The sequence below is a fragment of the Eublepharis macularius genome, chromosome 8 (assembly GCF_028583425.1).
Source record: "Eublepharis macularius isolate TG4126 chromosome 8, MPM_Emac_v1.0, whole genome shotgun sequence".
In the NCBI taxonomy this organism is placed as follows: Eukaryota; Metazoa; Chordata; class Lepidosauria; order Squamata; family Eublepharidae; genus Eublepharis; species Eublepharis macularius.
The window spans coordinates 18331860-18352508 of record NC_072797.1 but is presented as its reverse complement, the minus strand read 5'-3'; positions in this window follow the sequence as shown (position 1 = coordinate 18352508).

The following is a 20649-nucleotide window of genomic DNA, read 5'->3' as shown; positions in this document are numbered from 1 at the left end:
GAGGCAGAAAAGACACTTCTTTTTTCCCCAATCAGATGCCGCCTCTGAAAGATCATTGGACGCTGGAGCAGCACTCCCCAAGGCTCAGGTGTAAAACAACTGAGTGGCTGTTTTTCCTCTCAGGAGCAGGACAGCCTCTAGTTCATTACATTTTCCCTTATTGTTGTGAAATAATAATAAATGTGCAGCCAGTACTTATCCCCTTATAACTCCTCAATGAAAAGGACTAGAAATTTAAAGGATTTTTTAAAAAGAAAGTGAAGCTGGGAATTAATACATTATTGCAATTATAAAATTAAAATACTGTAGTGATATATATTTATTGCCATTTTTTTTAAAGGCACAGAAAAAGCCCTGGGGGGATGCTGCTGCAGGGACCTAGGTAAGAAAAATGTCGGGAGAGACCAAAACAAATGTTCACCTTCTCATCCACATGATGCTGAAGGGAACTTTGAAGGCTCTATTTCCAAAATTATCATATTAAACCAGGGCCGTTTCCAGATGGCTTACCTGCCTCTGGAACGTCGCGCCATGTTGCGGGGAAAACGCGAAATATCGCATTTTCTCGCGCGAGTTTTGCATGATGTCGCACGACGTCGCGCAAAATTTGCACGAGAAAAAGCGATATTTCGCGTTTTCCCCGCAACATGGTGCGACGTTCCGGAGGCAGGTAAGCCATCTGGAAACGGCCCAGGTTCGGGAATGATTGCAGCAATAGTTGGGGGGGGGAGGCATAGAAACAGGGCAAACAGAGGAGAAAATCATGTGAATACTACTGAAAACTGTGCTGCAGTAAGGAAACCATGGTGGGGCAAAACATCTGTGTGGATACGGCCTGGGATTAAAACAGGAGATGCATCACACTCTGAGATATTTGCAGGAGGACAACAGGAATCCAACTGCCTACGTCTCTGGTTTGGTCACAGTCCTGTTTGTCTTCAGATCTTTGCATTGTTCCTTGAATGTCCCTGCTATTGATTGCATTGACTTACACTTTAAAGGCAGACTATAAATAACCTAAATCAGTAAATCAACAAATAAGGTCATGTTTCTTAACGGGACAGAAAAAAAAACCCAGAGCAGTTCCTCATAAGAGATGCAACAGGCAGATTCCACAAGTAAATCTGCATCGGAAGGGACTCATGGATCGACCTAATTTGGAGAAAAGGTACAATCACCTGCCGCGGCAGAGGACAGCAGAGTGGAGGGAAGTCCAGAGTGATGAATCATGTAGAGAGCTGCAGTGAGCAGCCTCCTGTAGATAGGCTCACGGGAGTCTTTAATTAATTTAATTAATTTATTTTCTTGATTAATCACTTTTAATTAATTAATTAGTTTATTTATTCCTTGCCATGCGCTGGTTGTCCTCTCGTGACACATAAGTGTGCCATGGCATGCAGCTGGGGGATTGCTGATTTAAAGATTACCGCATGCATTTCTTGTAGATGCAGATTTTGCCTTCTTGAATCGGCTCGCCTCTTTTCCAGGCCGAAGAATGTCCTCTTTCTACATAGCCGTCTGTAAACAGTTTTATGTCGGAGCAGAGCTCAGCAGTAAATGTCAAGAGAAATGAATTGGGGTCAAGGAGATTGCGTGTTTGAACCTGTTGGTTTGTTTTAAGTTGACCAGCACACAAAGAGACTTGTCATTTATCTGTTGTTGTTTTTCAATGTGGACCCAAAAGCACATACTTGTTAAAAATCTCCAGATACTGTCAAAACGGCCTCCGTTTTATGGGCATGAGTTTGAAGGCGGAGGTTTTTGATGAGGTGTATGAACAGCAACCTCATAAATTGTTCTATAAAGTGTAAACTTGACTTTTTTTAAAAAAAATCCCTTTTGGAAACTCAACTTTAATAATAATACTAAGCCAATCTCGTTAGATCTGCCTCATATATTTATGCGCCTGGCTTACTTTCCACACAACTTGTAATTATAGAATATTATTTCTTTTTTTGGTACATTTTAAAGCTATGTTGCCACTAGGCTCTGACATTTTAATTTAAGCAGAAGGTTGGGTTTTTTTTTAAAAGAACCCTAACATTTTCTATTTTAGGAGAAAGGGAAACAAATGAACTCATTCCTTTTACTTTATTTCAACGTTAATTTTGTTGTAGATCTATTGGTAATTTTTCGTTTGGATGCTAATTACTTGCATGTAATTATATAACTAAATAATACATTCGAAAACAAAACTTGAGACAACTGTATGTACCATGGAGATGGCTAGAACAATGTGTGTGTGTGTTTGGTCTAACAAGAAACTTGGATTTGTGTCTGCAAGTGCCTGAACTTTTGGAGAATGCACTCATCCACAAATTGGGAAGCTGTCAAATGATAAATGTCACGATGGTCCAAAAATAGGGATATATGTTCTAGTTATAGTTCAGTTAACATTGATACCATATACAGATTACATTTATACCCTACCTTTCTTCCAGCGTGGAATTGAAAGCAGCATGAAATCTGGTTTCCCGGAAAGTCTCCCATCCAGGGTCGCACCTGCTGTAGAACAGCAAGAACAGGTCCAGTAGCTGGGAAATGTAGGCATCCTGGTCTTGCAGCTAGGCTCTCTGCTGCCCAACGGACTTTTCAACTGTCACTTGTCCAACATTCCGCCAAGCTGCCTACATTTCCCGCCAAAACTTGAGGGAAGCTGACAAGTGTCCAACCTGTGTCAGGCATCACTTGTAGTTTGGTCCTTAGAGAGCAAGTAGATTTCCAGGGTATGAGCCTTCAAGAGTTAAAGCACCTGTTCAGTAAAATTGCTGACCTATAGTGTGATCCTCTGCAGTTACTCCCTTCTAAGACCAGTGAAATCACTGACTTTAAACTGCAGCAGCTCTGGCTGGGGGTGGTTGGGTATATAAGGTGCTTTTCACCCACTCCCTGGAACCCAACATCATTCTGCAGACAATCAAACATCAGTTGCACCAAGCCATATTACAAGTAGGTATAATGCCATACAGTCTTCCCTCCAAAGCAGCCATTTTCTCAGGGTCATAGATCCAGAGGAGTTAGCCGTGTTAGTCTGTAGTGGCAAAATAGTAAAGAGTCCCATAGCACCTTTAAGACTAACCAACTTAATTGTAGCATAAGCTTTCAAGAACCGCAGCTCTCTTTGTCAGATGCTTCAGCTCATCTGACGAAGAGAGCTGTGATTCTCGAAAGCTTATCCTACAATAAAGTTGGTTAGTCTTAAAGGTGCTACTGGGTTCTTTACTATTTTCTCAAGGGGAACTGTGGCCTGGAGATCAGTTGTAATTCCAAGAGATCTCCAGCTACCACCTAGAGGTTGGCAAGCCTATCTAAGATGGTGGCTAAGGATGCTAGGCCCCCCAGGATCTAACAATGCCATAAAGCCCACCCTCCTAAGCAGCCATCTTTTCCAGGGGATCAGATCTCTTTATTCTGGAGATCAGTAGCAATTCTAGGAGATCTCCAGGTAGCAACCAAAAGAGGTCAGTTGACAAGACTTGCAAAAGCTATTTCCATGCTGCGGGTGTCACTTTCATCAAATGGATGTGCCAGTCTTGTGACTCATTTCCTCTGTAACCTTCAGGCCTTTTTCCAGTCTTGCAAGTGAACCCCTACGAACTAATTGGTTTAGCCCAGTAGGGCAAGCTAGAGCCAGGCAGCTGAGGAAGAAGCTGGTTGCTGGGGAGCTTGAATAATGTTGTATAGTGACTAAAAGTGGTGTATGCAGGGCTTTTTTTCTGGGAAAAGAGGTGGTGGAACTCAGTGGGTTGCCCTTGGAGAAAATGGTCACATGGCTAGTGGCTCCGCCCCCTGATCTCCAGACAGAGGGGAGTTGAGATTGCCCTATGCGCCGCTGGAGCGGCACGTAGGGCAATCTCAACTCCCCTCTGTCTGGAGATCAGGGGGTGGGGCCACCAGCCATGTGACCATTTTCAAGAGGTTCTGGAACTCTGTTCCACTGCGTTCCTGCTGAAAAAAAGCCCTGGGTGTATGTGCATTGTGTTTGGTTGGTGTTGCTATTGCTGGAATTATATTGTTCTTGCAGGGCTGTAGTTGCCCAAGAAGAGGACAGAAGCCTGGGCTCCAGTTGCTTCATAACTGGAAGTATCGTGACAAAGGACTCCACCGCTTGGTGGGATCCAACAAACTGAACTCACTTCCCTTGAGTGGTTTTCAGAGACATGGTTGGCTGAAAGATTCTGTTTTTGTAGCACTTATGAGTTGGGTTAAAGAAAAAAATAGTTGTATCATTCTAATGTTAAAAGGTTTGGTGAAGAAGAAAAATTTATTTAACTTAAAATTGTGTGAAAGTTTCCTTCCTAAATTAGTCCCTTAGAACCCATGCACAGACTTCTCCACACAAAAGGATGCTGTGTATACAATGCCTCTTCCCATTCAAAGATTTGGGTTTGTGAATTTAGAACATTTCATTTCACCAGTTTGGTGTAGTAGTTAAGAGTGCAGGACTCTAATCTGGAGAACTGGGTTTGATTCCCCACTCCTCCATTTGAAGCCAGCTGAGTGACCTTGGGTCAGTCACAGCTTCTAGGAGTTCTCTCGGCTGCACCCACCTCACACGGTGATTGTTGTTGTGGGGGTAATAATGACATACTTTGTAAACCGCTTTGAGTGAGCATTAAGTTGTCCTGAAGAGTGGTATATAAATCGAGTGTTGTTGTTGTTGTTAACTTCTGATCATTAGCTGTTTGGTAGAGATTGTGGGGGGCCTGAAACCCTGAATTCCCGATTAGTTAGACTTTAAAAAAAAAAATGGCTACATGCATCTTGGGCTGCTCCACATATGGGGTTGGATCCTGTCTACCTTTTTTATTCAGTCACACTCAGGACTTTTTTTTCTGGGAAGAGAGGTGGTGGAACTCAGTGGGTTGCCCTCAGAGAAAATGGTCACATGGCTGGTGGCCCCACCCCCTGATCTCCAGACAGAGGGGAGTTTAGATTGCCCTCCGTGCCGCTGAGTGGTGTGGAGGGCAATCTCAACTCCCCTCTGTCTGGATATCAGGGGGCGGGGCCACCAGTCATGTGACCATTTTCAAGAGGTTCCGGAACTCCGTTCCCCCGCATTCCCCCTGAAAAAAAGCCCTGCCTGAATTGCCCTCCTTACTATATAACCCCTCTCCCATGGGACTGCTGTTTATGCAAGTCCCATGACCACCAGCACAGCTTTTTGGGTGGGCAAAGGAGCCCTCTCTTCTGTTGTTCAGCCCATGTTTTATTCAGTTTGAAGCTTCGAGAAGAGTGAACGTTCCCTGTTTCATTTCTTTTTATATTCCCTTATATTTTCGTCAGCTGTTTTGGCTGTTCCCTTTTCAGTGTTGATTTGCAGATTTGTTTTTATTGTTTACACTTGCCTGATTTTTATGTGCCATCGATATGGTATTTATTCATACAATGGACATAATGCATCATGCTGATTTACAGACACAAAGATAAATGTGGAAAAATGTATATATTTTACGGGAAACGTTAGGTGCAAGGAAATAGCAAATGGTGTGAAAAATAAATAATTATGGGTTCAAGTCACATGAGGGAGAAGTGAAACTGAAGCAGCATTTTTGGGATCAACACAGCAGGGATAAGAAATCTGAAATCGTTGCTAAAAGCAGCGAATATTTGAATTTTCAGACATTCACAACATTTGCCTGGACAATATAAACATGGGAATGACAACATTCACTAAACATTGGAAATTCATTGCCAGCCATATTCATGAGGAATGGCTTTAGTGTCCTATGTTACTTCTGGAGTAAAGGGTGCGGGCAGAAGATCCCAGGTTCAGTCCCCATCATTACCAACTAAAAGTCTCAGGTAGTACATGGTGAGAAAGACCTCTGCCTGATTGTCTCTCTACACAAGATGCCTCCGCAGATGTTCAAGTGTGGGGAGACACAATGTTAGCCAGGAAGCATAATTTTAAAAGACAGAGCCGGCAGAGATCATTCCTCAGAGGGTTTGTTAATTTTATCTTTGCTTCCGGAAGGCTCTGTCTATTTCACCTCTCTCGTCTAAAACTGTGTGGGATTGCAACCAGAGGGCAGCGAGTTATGGAAATGGGCTAGAGCTGCCTTCCAGAGCCGAGCTTGGACCTGGAGAGGTTATAATGGGCTGAAGTTTCTCTTCTGGCATTTCACAGCCCCTTCACACAGCTCCAATGTACAGCAAAGCCTTTGACCTGCCAACAGCTGTCTTTAAACTACGCTTCCTGCCTAACATTGCATCTCCCGATGTGTTCTTCACATATCAGATGTCTCTTGTAGAGAGACTCTGAGACCCTGGAGAACCACTATCAGTCAAAGCAGACAATCTTGACCTTGATAGACCACCAGTTTGATTCTCTACATGACAGCTTCATGTGTTCCTACACTGATTTCCTTTTCATATAGGAAAACCTGTTAAACATTGCAACATGTGCTATGTTCAAGAGGGTACCATCACTTTATGTGGCCTGTTACAGATTCATATAAGCAAAAAGATGGCTCTTTTCCTGGGGAACTTACAATGTATATTCTAGTTGAAGAGAGACATGGGGAAGCAGAGGGAATTTAATTTATTTATTTATTAAAATATCTGTATATCATCTTTCTCAAGGTAGCAGCCCAATGACTTCCAGTTTTTAGCAGGAAGTGATGTCATATATTGGCTCAGTGCCAAGGAGCTTCCTTTATTTCCCCTCCACTGACCTGTGAAGCAGCAGCACAGAATGGGGACCTGTTGTAGCATAGTGGTTAAGTGGTTGAGCTGAAAATAGACATGGGCACGAACAGAAAAAAACCGAACATGGTGTTCATTGTTCATTGCCATCCATGAACAATGAACAATGAACAATGATGAACATGATTCTGTCACAAACATGTTCATTGTTCGTTGTTCGTGGGGGCCAGCAGGCTTTCTTCCAGCCATTAAGATCCCTACCGCACCACTCCCAGAAACCCTACCTGAGCAGGCAGCAGGAAAGGTAGCAATAATAAATAATAGCTTGGCCCCAGAGCCTGGCAGCAGCCCTGGAACCTGAAGGGGTAGATCCCTATCCCACCACACACAACGAAAATTCAAGCCCCAATGCATTCACCCTGTCTCTCTAACAGCAGCTGTCTCTCCCTGAAAGCCAGAGCTGGGAGCCCCCCCTTCCCCCTGATCTTTTCCTCTTGTAACAAATGTGGCGCTGCAGTCCAAGGAAGACCTGCCTATCAAGCTAAATTGGGCTTAGATTGGGGTTTCCAGGGCAACAGCATGAGTTCAGACAGAGTTCAGACAATCCCTGCCTAAGCTGCCAAGGGAATTGATGGCAGGTGCCAGATTGTCTGGCTTGACGAACAGCAACGAACGAGGCTTGCAATGACCACCTGATCGTTTAAAATGGGGCCTCACAAACAGCTTGTTTGTGAACAGCAGATTGGGCTGTTCATGGCTTTTTTTTAGTTCGTATTGCTGTTTGTGCCCATCTCTAGCTGTGAATCAGCACTCTGCTGGTTACAATCCCATGACTGTTGTGAACTCTGCAGGTGATCTTGGGTGAGCCATTCCTCTCAGCCCCAGCTCCCCAGCTGTGTTGTAAGGATAATAAGAACACTGGCTTTGCTCTTGGTGGGGCACTAATCTGTCTAGAAGGGTGATATAAAAACAGTTGTTATTATTAGCCTGGCTTAGCTTGAGCTCTCAGAGCTTTGAGAGCTAAGCAGGATTGGCCATGGTCAGTACTTGCACCACCAACAATGACTGGGGTTGCTACATGGAGGAAGGCAGTGGCAAACTACTTGTGCTCCTCTTTTGCCTTGAACACCCTATGGTGTTTCTTAAACACCCTCTAGCCCTTCTGAAGGTGATAGTGGTAGAATGTGCAGGGCTAAGTTTATGAACGTGCAACACTACCATTTCAGGCCAAAATACCAGTCCACCTATATCACCATTATCTGCTTGGGTTGGCTGTCCCAGCTGGGTCCAGTATTCTCTGCTGCTGCTTAACAGGTCGATGGAGGGAAAATTATGGTGGCTCCCTGGCATTCCACCAACGTACAACATCACTTCCTGCTAAAAACTGGAAGTAACATCATCACATGGGGAGATGCTGTAGAATGCAGCTAAAACTCTATGATTTAACCAGAAATGATATCATGCCCTGAAAATCTCCCAGCCGTTTTCCAGCTATGACTGGAAATTGTACCCAACTTCTTGCTACCTGACAGCCAAACTACATGTTACAATTGGTACCTTGCAATGTCTGAGTTCTCCTGACCTGGGTTTGACTGAGGGCCAAGCTACACATGACGAATGACACTTGAATGGCAAGTGTATTTCTCCCTGTTCACTTGCCCTCCACTCAATCCACTTGCTGTTCAAGTGTCATTCGTCATGTGTAGCTTGGCCCTCAGTCATATGTCTTGTGCAAGGGAACTCACTTCCTGAGCACACATTGCCCAGATTACTTGGGATCATGGGAGAAAGGCCTTCAGGCTTCCCCTCTGCCATTTTTGCATCCTAATACAGCCCCAAGGGGTGTTATTTGCCCCACTGGAGGGGTTGCCCTGCTCTACATGCACCCTTCGCAATAAAACAAATAACACCCCCAGGTAGGGTTACCAGGCTACTTCTGGGAATGTGGCAGCAGGGAAATGGGGGGGGGGCACCAGTGTCTCATGTGTGGTGATGGCACTTCTGGGAAAAACTGGAAGTGACTTCATGTTGCTCTAGGAATCGTCTGAAACTGGTGATTACTAGAGTGACATGATATCACTCCTGGCTTTTCCCCTGGAGTGACCTCACACTGCGCATAACACCAGCATTTTAAAAAGTTTCTCCCTCTGCCGCTCGCAGCAGTATTGGGCAAGAAAGATTGCCAGTGGGAGGTCTCCTGTGACAGTCGAAGACCTTCCAACCTTACTCCCAGGGTTGTTTCAGGTTAGGAAAACAGGGTGTGTGGGAAAGCTAAACACCTTTTCTCCATGCACCATGGTCCCAAATCCAAACTGTGCTCACGTGTACAGTTCACATTCTGGGCACGGAGCTTCCAGCACACCTCTCATCAACAGCATTATGCGGGGGGTGGCAAATGCAGGAAACAGATAACACATTGTTCGGCCTTAGGCAGGGCTGTCAACGTCAGGTTGGGAAACTGCTGGAGATTTGAAGAGAGTGCCATGGGAGGATGGAGTTTGGGGATGGGAGCTCAGTGGAGATGTGATGCTAATCTAGACTTTATGGCATACCACAGGGTCTACCCTCTGAACTGCCATTTCCTCCAGGAGAACTGGGCCATTTCCACGCAGCTTACCTTATTCTGCAAAATAGCGAAACCTCGCACGAAATCTCACGAGAAGACGCTGTTATCACGCGAGAAGATGCAATAACAGTGTCTTCTCACGAGATTTTGCGCGAGATTTCTCTATTTTGCAGAATAAGGTAAGCCGTGTGGAAACGGCCCTGATCTCTGTAGTCGAACACCAATGGCAGTTCGGGGGTGGGGTGGGGGTGGCTCCTGGCCCCACCTTGGGGTTCGTAATCGTAACTCCAGCCCTGGGTATTTGCCACAAGTGATGATGAACAGGCAATTAAAGGAACCAGAAACTTTCATGTATAGCTGTCTCTTTTGTTGATATAAACAAATTTTTGGATCTGCCAGTCTCACATTTTAGAAATGAGAGCGAGTCTAACAGGAAAATGTGTGTGTGGGGGGGAAGAAAACCAACAACAGTAATCATAAATAAACCCCGAAGTCTGTCTTAAAGTGCCTCAATTTGAAGCTGCTACTGTGTCTTAATTGTGATAGTTGTGTACACAAGAGACACTTAACTATGCAGTGGTTAGGGATCTAACTAAATAATGAAGGTGCTAATGTTAAGGCAACAAGTTTTTTTCCCCCCTTCCTTGTTAATCAAATGGTATTGAATTAACATACTGTATAATAATTGCCTTGTTAAGTTTAAATTAAGCCCTTATTTGAGACACATAATCTGGAGTGTGACTCACTGTTCCAACCACACTTAGATTGTTGTCAGTACAATTAGGATTTAGAATTTAAAAGTTATCCTTTAATTTAATCAATCGCTATAGCAACCGCAGCGTTGCACCAGAGACCCTCCCTTCCTCAAAATAAAACGCACCCCATCTATACCACCTTTGCTTAATCCAAACACCTGGGGGGATCCAAACATCCAAAAATTTCTGAGCTCCTTCATTTAATTCTCATCTTAAAACACGATTTTGCATTGGATCTCTTTCTATATAGTTGCTGCTTCCGTTACTGCTGCCTTGCACTTTGCCGGACTTTGATGATATTTTTATACATTTATATGTTGTCCAGGAGGTGTTTGGATCCTCTTGAAGCTATGGTCATTTTGCACTGAGTCCACTCAAAAGGTTTTGGGACCTGAGGTACAGAATCGAAAGGGTGCCCTACTCAAGAGATAGAAGTATAAGAAGAAAGCCAGAACCATATCGGGGCTGAAGTGTTGGGCTAAGATTTGGTAGACCCAGGCCCAGCTCCAAACTCGGCAATGGAATGTTACCACCTCACAAGAGTGTTGTGAGGATGGATTCGGTTTCGTTTTCTCAGCCATGCCGGACGCTCCTCTCGGCTGGTCCGGGAGGAAATGACCGGGCACCCTGACCGGGCGGCTGACCCGCAAGGATTAGCCCCCAGGACTCCCAGGGAGGGAGCCAGGGTCCGGGACGCGGCGGGAAGAACTCCCCGAAATCAATGCGGGGGGGAATTGCCCGTTTGTCCCTATGGAGGCCGGCAGATGTGCGCGGCGCCTCGAGTGCCGCCGGGCAACGAGAAACGGCAAGTAAAAGAAACAGGCGGAAGCCTGTAAACAAGCGAATCCCTTCTGTTCTACAAGCGTTTGTGAAGGAGAGGTTGATCTGAAGAAGACTCGCTCTTCCCCTTCGTTGAGTTCCAGAATTTTGTTGGCGCCCCCCCCCCCCCCAAATGGCAGCAAAGAAGCAAAGTCCCGCTCTCGGTAAGTCAATCTCGGCTACCTTGCAGAAGGGGGAGTCGCTCGAAGAGTTGGTACGCAGGGCGGTGGTGGAAGCTATAAAACCCTTTGTTGACAAGCTGAACGAAACTGATCAAAGGGTGGGCTTAATTGAAAGCGAGGTGAAAACCATTAAGGCAGCAGTGGGGGGGGGCAGAAAAGTCTGCTCTGGAAAGTGCGTCACTTGTGAAGGCTACAAAAAAGGAGCTGAAGTTGGTGGAGAACCAGCTGATCGGGCTACAGGTGGAACGAACGCAGACAATTTTGCGTCTCCAAAACGTGAAAGAGGAGGAAAATGAGGATCTGTGGGATTTGGTCTCGGAACTACTGGCGACACCCGCGAGGACGACTAAAGAAGAGGTCAAAAGCGCCATTTTGGAGGTCCGTCGGGCTTCTTCAAAATATGCAACAAAGCGACAGTTGCCTCGTGAGATCATTATTGACTTTTCATCTAAAAAGATTCGGGACACCATCCTATATAACTCATACAATGCGGATTTGGACTTTATGGGTTTGAAAGTCAAGATTTTGAAGGACGTTCCATTTCTAGTCCGGAAACGGCGTTTTAAATATAAAAAGTTTGCAGCACTTCTGAGGGACCATGGAATAAAGTACAAATGGTTATTCCCGGAAGGAATATGGTTCAGATATAAAGATCAGGCCTATAAGATATTATCAGAAGATCAACTAAAGGATTTTGAGAATAAAAACCCAGAACTCTGCTGCACCAAGAACGAAGAAAAGGAGGAGCCGGAGGGGGGGGGGAGGAGGAGAGCATCGCAACAGCAGTTGCACAGAGAGAATTGCGTCCGGGACCTAGAAGGGGGAGGAAAGTTTAATCAGAATTTGAAATGTTTATTCTCTGTATGATTAACCACTCCATCATTATTTTATGGAGCTATTTTTGTATTATGACAGTATGAAGGGAAACATTGAAGTGTAGTGTTTAGTGTTTGTAGCTCATTCCCCCCCTTTTCTTTTTCCACCCCCCCTTTGTCCCTTCCCTCTCCCCTTTCCTTGTGATAGTTTTGTGTAGTGTTTTGTAGCTATGAAAAATAAAAAATTTATTAAAAAATAAAAAAAAGAGTGTTGTGAGGATGAAATGGAGAAGGGAAAGTCATACATGCTGCTCTGAGCATCTTGAATAAAATATGTTGGATAAGTAAGGATGGGATTTCCAACTAGACGTTGCACAAGTTGAAGGCAGAAGAATTGAACAAGGCAGAGTGTCCAGTTTCTGCAAGTTTCCATCTTGAGATAGAGCCAAATGGTCAAATGATAGGGTCAAATGGTACCTGGGTTCAAATGGAACCGCTCCTGCCTGCGCCTGCACACTTGAGCCCTGTTCACATGTTATGGTGACCACATGTAGAATCCACTTACAGAAGGAGCTTGACTTTTCTTTAAAAGTGCATCAAGCCTTTCTCATGTACAACTGTGAATGTGCAATTGGGACCTCCCTTGGCCCCTGACTCACACTTATGCAGTTTTCTTTCACAGGCTCCTTGAGGTTCCCCAAATCTTCCCCGGCCCTTCTCCTTTACACTGGTGTGCTTTCCTCCAACCCAGTACTGCACCACCAGGTAAGCGCTGCTGGGGTGCTGGAGGCACATCCTTTCCTACCCATTGGCCTCTCTCCCCCCTTCCTGGGAGCAGATGAGGCAGGCCTTGCTCCTGGAGATCTTGTGCCCTCTTAAGTCAATTCCTGGCCTCCGCACCCACCAGCCCATCTCCTCCTTTTGGGCTGTAGAGCCAAGACCCACACACTTGTCATCAGCATCATGCCGCCAGCCATGTTCACATCCAACCACTCCATGGTGCTGCCCCCTGGCTCACAAATGCATTCTAACACACGTTTTTAAAAGTACACTTCAGCTCAGAACTCTGGAAGGAGAAGGGGTAAAGGGAATGGCTCATGTTTGCTAGAGCAAACACTTTTTAACATAGTCCTTTTATCATAGTCCTGTGCAGCATCACAAAGTTGTTAATCAGAGCTTTAATATGCAAGTGTGGTTGTGGAGAGTGCCATCAAGTCACAGCTAACTTATGATGACCCCCCCCTGGTGGGGTTTTCATGGCAAGAGACTAACAGAAGTGGTTTGCCATTGCCTGTCTCTGGTCTTCATTGGAGGTCTCCCATCCAATTACTAACCAAGGCCGACCCTGTTTAGTGTCTGAGATCTGATGAGATCAGGCTCACCTGGGCCATCCATGTCAGGATAATATGCAAGTACACCTTGGTCATCAATGACCAAGAACAGGAGCCAAAGCAAGGGACAGCATCCAGCTAAAGTAAAGCGCCCTTATGTCCCTTCGATTTCAGTGCACAAGCTTTACAGCTATACTTTAAGTCTCCGTGCATCTGACGAAGAGAACTGTGATTGGTTGTTGTGGGTTTTCCGGGCTGTATTGCCGTGGTCTTGGCATTGTAGTTCCTGACGTTTCACCAGCAGCTGTGCCTGGCATCTTCAGAGGTGTAGCTCCAAAAGACAGAGATCTCTCAGTGTCACAGTGTGACACTGTGAGATGTCACAGTCAGTGTGACATCTGACACTGACACATGTCAGTGTCACAGTCTCTCACTGTGACACTGAGAGATCTCTGTCTCTTGGTGCTACACCTCTGAAGATGCCAGCCACAGCTGCTGGTGAAACGTCAGGAACTACAATGCCAAGACCACAGCAATACAGCCCAGAAAACCCACAACAACCATCGTTCTCCGGCCGTGAAAGCCTTCAACAATACATAGAACTGTGATTCTTGAAAGCTTATGCTACAGTAAAGTCGATTAGTCTTAAAGGTGCTACTGGACTCTTTTCTATTTTAAGTCTCCAGTGATACCGATCTTTATTAATAGTTCTCAACAGAGGTCGGATCATACTCTGAACTGATGCCTACATTTCTCATTCATGTATTTGAAGCCGTTCATTCAGGGCGCCTTGTCATTCATATCCCCCTTCCCTTCTTCCTAGCACAATAATACAGAATCGATAAGAATGGTGTGTGTGAAAAGAAACAAATCCTATAAATAACTACTTCACTGTTCTAATAGCCAAATCCTGCACTGGAAATCTTGGCGCTACAGCCATTAACCAATTTGTTACTGGTGTCTGTGCAATATACTGGAGCTTACGGCATGCAACACCTGGCTCCATTAATAACCCCATTCATTGAATGTTTCTTTATTACCATTCCTGGTGTAAAAAGTGACCCCCAAACTTACAGGTGTAGTTTAATGAGGCACACGTTGCTGCCAGATGCCCTGCCAAGCAGATATCACCTATACATCTTTGTCCACAAATAATCCTGAAATATTCATTAAAAGTACATTCATAAGATCAGACTCATTACTACAGAGCTAATATTGCACCTCGTTTGGAACAGATGGAAAAAATCCTGCCATGGAAAATATATTTTACATTCTTGCTCTTTCTTTAAAAAAAATTATCTACTTACGAATGTCAGTTGCCAATTCTCAGTTCTTTCTTTCTTTCTCACCACTGGCGAAGTTGTCACTAATTTAGCAATGATGTAATGTCACCATGTGATGACAGAATTCATAATATCGACAGAGGGAAGGTACGTATTCACTGGATCACACTAGATTTAAGGATTGTCCAATTCATTAATGTATGGCTGGGGTTTGATGAAATAGCCATAAAATACCATAAATTGCACATCATCCACATTTTACATAATAAATTTATCAAAAGCATTCCCAATGGAGAAGAAATGAAAAATGCTGTCTGCTGCACCAGCCATATCCGTTACGAACTTTGTTTGAATCAATGAGAGCCAAAACATAGATGTCAAAAATATATTTTTATCAATATTATATACAGATTTTTTTGAGGGAGGGGATCCAAAACAGAAAGAGCTGTCCCATGCAACCTCTACATGAACTAGGACTAACTAAGAGCCAAACTACAAGTGACACCTTACACAGGTTGGACACTTGTCAGCTTCCCTCAAGTTTTGATGGGAAATGTAGGCATCCTGGTCTTGCAGCTTGGCTCTCCATTACAGCTGCAAGACCAGGATGCCTACATTTCCCATCAAAACTTGAGGGAAGCCGACTAGTGTCCAACCTGTGTAAGACGTCACTTGTAGTTTGGCTCTAAGATTAACAGATTGGGGCTAGCACATTCTTAATGGGCTGAAACTAAACAAGATGCTGGAGGATCCGTGTATCAACTGCCAGAACCAGGCAAGTGGCAATTCTAGCGATTGCCTCTTGCAGTAAACTTTATAGAATGCAACTTTGCATGCATGGGACTGGTTTATTTCCCCACGTCTGCAGGGACAGGCCTCTCTATCTCTGTCTGCATGTTGGTGTAGGAAAACTTCACGGCCTGCGTCTCTCGTTTCCCACTCTTATCATTTTGTCCTCTGCCTGACTCTCGAAGCCAAGTATGTTCATTCATGGCAAGTCATGCAGCAGGACTGAAAGAAGTCTTTGTGTTTGTTTGTTTTTTTAAAACCTAATTCCTAAAAAAATCTTCCTGAGTCTGGAAGGTCCTTGCCAGCAGGGTGCACTGCATACCCTCTCACAGGCCTCAGACTGAGGGGTTAGGGTTTAACACCCATTTATCCTCTGCCTTTCTTCTGTCCCTGTTCCCTTCAACCTGAAGAGCCTGCGTGTCAGGTGAAGCTGCCTTACCTGAATTAGAATCTCGGTGCATCAAGATCAGGATTGTCTACCCAGAGTTGCCAGGTTCTCCATTAGAGGTTGTTCCCATCATCTACAATCTGACCCTTTTATCTGGAGATGCTGGGGATTGAACACGTGACCTTCTGCGCACCAAGCAGATGCTGTCTCGCCGAGCCACAGCCCTTCCTTACCTTCTCAGCCAATTTCTTTTTGTCTCAAGAAGGGCTGACTCCTGGCTCACTCTGAGGCCAGCCTCTTTGGTGGCTCCTCCTCTCTAGAACTCCCATGGGATGGGAACAGTTCTGCAGGAAGCTGTATTTTCCTTTCGTTGATTTTATTTACTTCATTTATACTCTGCCTTTCTTCCCATTGGGGAACCAAAGCAACTTACATCTTTCTCCTCTCCTCCATTCTGCCCTTACAACAACCCTTTGAGGTAGGTTAGGCTGAGAGTGTACAATTAGGCCAAGGTGTCCCAGGGAGCTTCCATTGCAGAGTGGGTCTCCCAGATCCTACACTATCATTCTAACCACCAGACTTGCTCATCTCCTTGTTTCTCCACCCCTGGTTCAGGCCTGTCTCCCAGCTGATAGTGGCAGCAAGCTATTAAAGGGCCAGCAGGCATTAGCTTTAAGGAGCCCTGTGTGTAGATGACTTGGTGAATGGATGTAGAGGGTGGCTCCTTAGATCCCCTTGGAATCATGTTGCCCTGCAGTCCCTCAGGTCCCCAATGAAAAGAAGATGTTAGATGAGGGGTGGAGACTAGACAACAGTCTGGGAATTTGTTTATTTATTATTTATTTATGTCATTTATAGAGCCAGTTTGGTGCAGTGGTTAAGAGTACAGGACTCTAATTTGGAAAGCCAGGTTTTATTCCCCACTCCTCCACTTGAAGCCAGCTGGGTGACCTTGGGCTAGTCACAGCTCTCTGGAACTCTCTCAGCCCCACCCACCTCACAGGGTGTTTTGTTGTGGGGATAATAATAACATACTTTGTAAACTGCTCTGAGCGGGTATTAAGTCATCCTGAAGGGCGGTATATAAATCGAATGTTGTTGTTGTAATCATTGTTAGTCCTTTCTCACTGAGACTCAAGGTGGATTACATGGTGTGAAATTAGTACAATCAGTATCCAAAACATTTCCAAATAGTGTCAAGGACTTTTCCATAAACAACATCATAGGATTTTACAAAGACAGTAATGCAAGAATCAGAGCATTTGCAATTCAGTTTTGCTCGTCTGAATAAAAGGGAACTTGCCATTTATGATCTGGCAAGTTTTTTTCTCTTTTTGTGGCTGTTGGTTATTTATGATCTGAACCCAGGGGTGATTGAGTGTTCCTCATGTTAATGCATGAACAGGAATCCTAAGAAGTTTGCCATTTCCCATCCTGCACTATGGTGGGATACTTCAAATACGTTGAATGATAACTGTGTTTCTATAGTATATTCTGAATCCAAAGAATAATCTCTTGGCTATTGCAAGGCCATTGAATACTGGCTGAGCCAGTCTGGTGTAGCGGTTAAGAGCGGCAGGACTCTAATCTGGAGAACCGGGCTTGATTCCCCACTCCTCTGCTTGAAGCTAGCTGGGTGACCTTGGGCCAGTCACTGCTCTCTCAGAACTCTCTCAGCTCAACCCACCTCGCAGGGTGATTGTCATGAGGATAATAACAACATACTTTGTAAGCTGCTCTGAGTGGGCTTTGAGTTGTCCTGAAGGGCAGTATATAAATCAAATGTTTGTTGTTGTTGTTGTTGTTGTTGTTGTTGTTATATAACTGGGAAATTCCAAGCTGAGAGTTTACACACAAAGTCACTATGAGTTGCCCTGAAGGGCAGTATATAAATCGAAAGTTATTATTACGTTACGATTGTTCGGCAGGGGATGAAGAGATTCGGCAACATGTGGTAGGGTGGGAGGCATTGGACGTTCATTCTAGATATGAGAAGGACCAATAGGGATATCATCTAGTTTCATTTGTGAAATACGGCAGGATCTCTACGTGGCTACAGCCTCCGCATCCTACCCCTGGCTGTTCTGATAATAATGACCCGTTATAATTATTCTTAGCCTTTAAATACCACTAGCAAATGTTCAGAGCTATTCATATATATTATTGGGTTGAGATCTTAACAATCAAGAGGTACAGTAGGCCACTGTTAGATTGCCGGCATGAGGATGAGACAGAACAGTTTGCTTAAGGCACAAAGCAAGCTCAGAACAGGGGCAAGTTTTTCATTGCTACCCCAGATCCCATGGGGAACTTCCCCTCGAACTGTGACCCAAGGCTCTCAATGCCCATTTCAGAAAGCAAAGGGGAGTCTCAGCACAGTCGACCCAATCTAGCATTAAAGATCGAAGGGGGGAAGAGGGATGCGTTGCTGGACTGGGAACCACACATGTATCTGTTGTGGATCCAGGGCTGAATCCACATTACCCCATTTTCCCCGGTTATTTTCCACAAGAAATCCGCATTCCCGAATGCCGGTCACATTACCTAACCCTCTCAACGCATCTCTTTCGGTTTTCCCTCAGATTTCCCGTTGCGGCTTTCTTGCGGGAGTTTCACGGTGTCCGTGGACACCAGCAATCGCATTGTTGGCGCCCTTATTTTAAAAATCCGTCAATCAAGCGTCAGCTTCTGTACCTTGCCTTCCCATTGGCCGATTTCACCAGTAACGTCTTTCAAACAAGTTCCCCTTTCATTTTCCACCACTTATCTTCCTTTTCTTGCTTATACACCATCTGCATTCACAGTAGCCCGAATTTTTTTCCCTCAAATATCAATTCAGTTGCTAATCCTTCGGATAGTTTTCCTTATTTTTCCCCCTTGTTAATTTTTTTTTTTAACAGACAAATGTCATATCGAAATCCCGTTATGTGTGCCACAGATACCGAGATTGCACTATAGTGCCGTCTTTGCACTTCCTGTCTCATCCCACGTACACACATCTCCTGAGCGAATCCAACATTATTCTTTTAAAATGTGCCCTTTTTCTTGTTCCGTCCGCAAGATCCATTCTATATTTGAATTGTGGTTTTTACTTTTATAACGGTAACGCAATAACGGTAAATGAAAATAACAGTGTTCATTCATTCTACACGGGATCCCTCAATGAATCGCTTTGATGGGAGATGGGTTCGGTTGGGTTAGGTTCTTGTGGTGCGCTTGCCACGAACGTCGGGCGTGCACCAGAAAAAAGAAAGGATTTCATGTTATGTCTTTTCGAAAAATCTGCCTCAATTCTCTTACAGCAGAATTTCGCTATTCCAAACATATTTAAAAAAAAAAAACCTTGACTACACCAAAGAATCGCTTGAAGAATCTCCGGCAAAAGCAACGTTGTGGCCTCTTTCCCCCCCCCCACCAAAATGTCAATAATATTGTCACTTTTGGATTAGCAGGGCAATTGCTCCAAAAGTGAGGCATCACAAATTTCTTGCATGGAACACCTTTGATCCTGTTTCCGGGCAAAATAAATCCATTACTTGTTGTCTTGTTTTCTGTTTGCAAGATCATCATCATTACCCATGGGAACCAGAATGTTCTTCCGCTGCTGGTGGTCTCCTTGAGTTTTGGGATCAACTGGACACACATTGGAAAAGGAATGATGCTGATCAAGATAACAGTTGCAAAAAACAGGAGACAGAATTAAATGTCGAAATTGTTAACTGTGTGATCCCTCAGTCCTTTTCTTTCTTTTGTTCTTCTGGAAGCAATATCAAACCATTGTCCACACCTGGATTGCTAATTCATAGTATGCTCATTAACCTTTTTTTAATTATGAATGGAGAGGAAATTGAAAAACTATGACAATCTCTTACAGACATTATAAATGTACCTCTTCATTCTCGCCTTTTAAGTCACTACTCATTTTAAACGAACTCTGCTGAGGAGAAACATTTATGTAGACATCCCTGATTGTGGTCAGATTGGGCAGTATGTCCCATTTCTTTAAATAATATAGGCGACGACTGTTCACACGTCCCTGTTCATCGCAAAGGATGGGGAATGAGTGTCACATAACATTCTCCTTGAACGTGAACTCAGAGATGTACTGTGCACTGTAAAGCCAAGCAATGGAACTTAGAATAATACTAATACATATAATGTTGGGGTCATTAGGGTGTGGAATCTCTCTCTGACTATTTTGGAAGCCTCCCTTACTTTGAACTATTAATTGAAGGGAGACTTTCGTCAGCTCTGGGTCTCGCCGAGCCCTTTTGTGCAAATGAAAATCTAGTAGCATAATCCAGTGTTTACATAAAGAGGTGATGCATGGATTGTTGTTCACCCTGTTCAAGCGCTTGATGCACCAGTGTCTGTAGAGCACAAATAAACAGGTGTTTTACACTGATGCCGTCTCACAGCTGCAACAGTTGCTTATCTTGTCTGTCAATGAATACATTGAGAACCATGGTGAGGGTTTTTTTTGGAGAAGCACCAGCAGATGAATGGTTTCAACGTTATTCCAAGTCACAAATTTGACCATAACCAAACGAAAAAATATATGTGGTTTTCACAAGATTTAAGGAATTGTCACCTCAAACCAGAACATGGAAGTCAAGTTTTACAGGGTCCTGTCCAGTGATACCTGCGACAACATAAATGGGTGGTCGCAGTAGGGGGAAGATTAGAAAAGAAGGGGCTGGGAGAAATCACATCAAACCCAGAAACACCTCGTTTGACTACCACGGTGGGAAATTTCTGGAACACATGCTCATAGGTAGAAATACACAAATTATCGCTGCAACTATATATTTATTCATGTACCGGGAGAAAAAACCAATAAATTTCCTGTATTAAACAGTAAAAAGAATTTAATGAGTACACCAAACATTGTTGGGCAGGAACAGCATTTACATTTTGATTTAACTTAAATAAATATACAGAAGACTGTGAGTCATGTCTAGTGAGAAAAACACAACTATTTACAGAGGGATTGATGCCTAGGGAGCATCCCCAGGCTCAGAGGGGCGCTGTCTGCGTCTTTCCCGTCGCTCCATGGCATTGACTCTCCGTCCC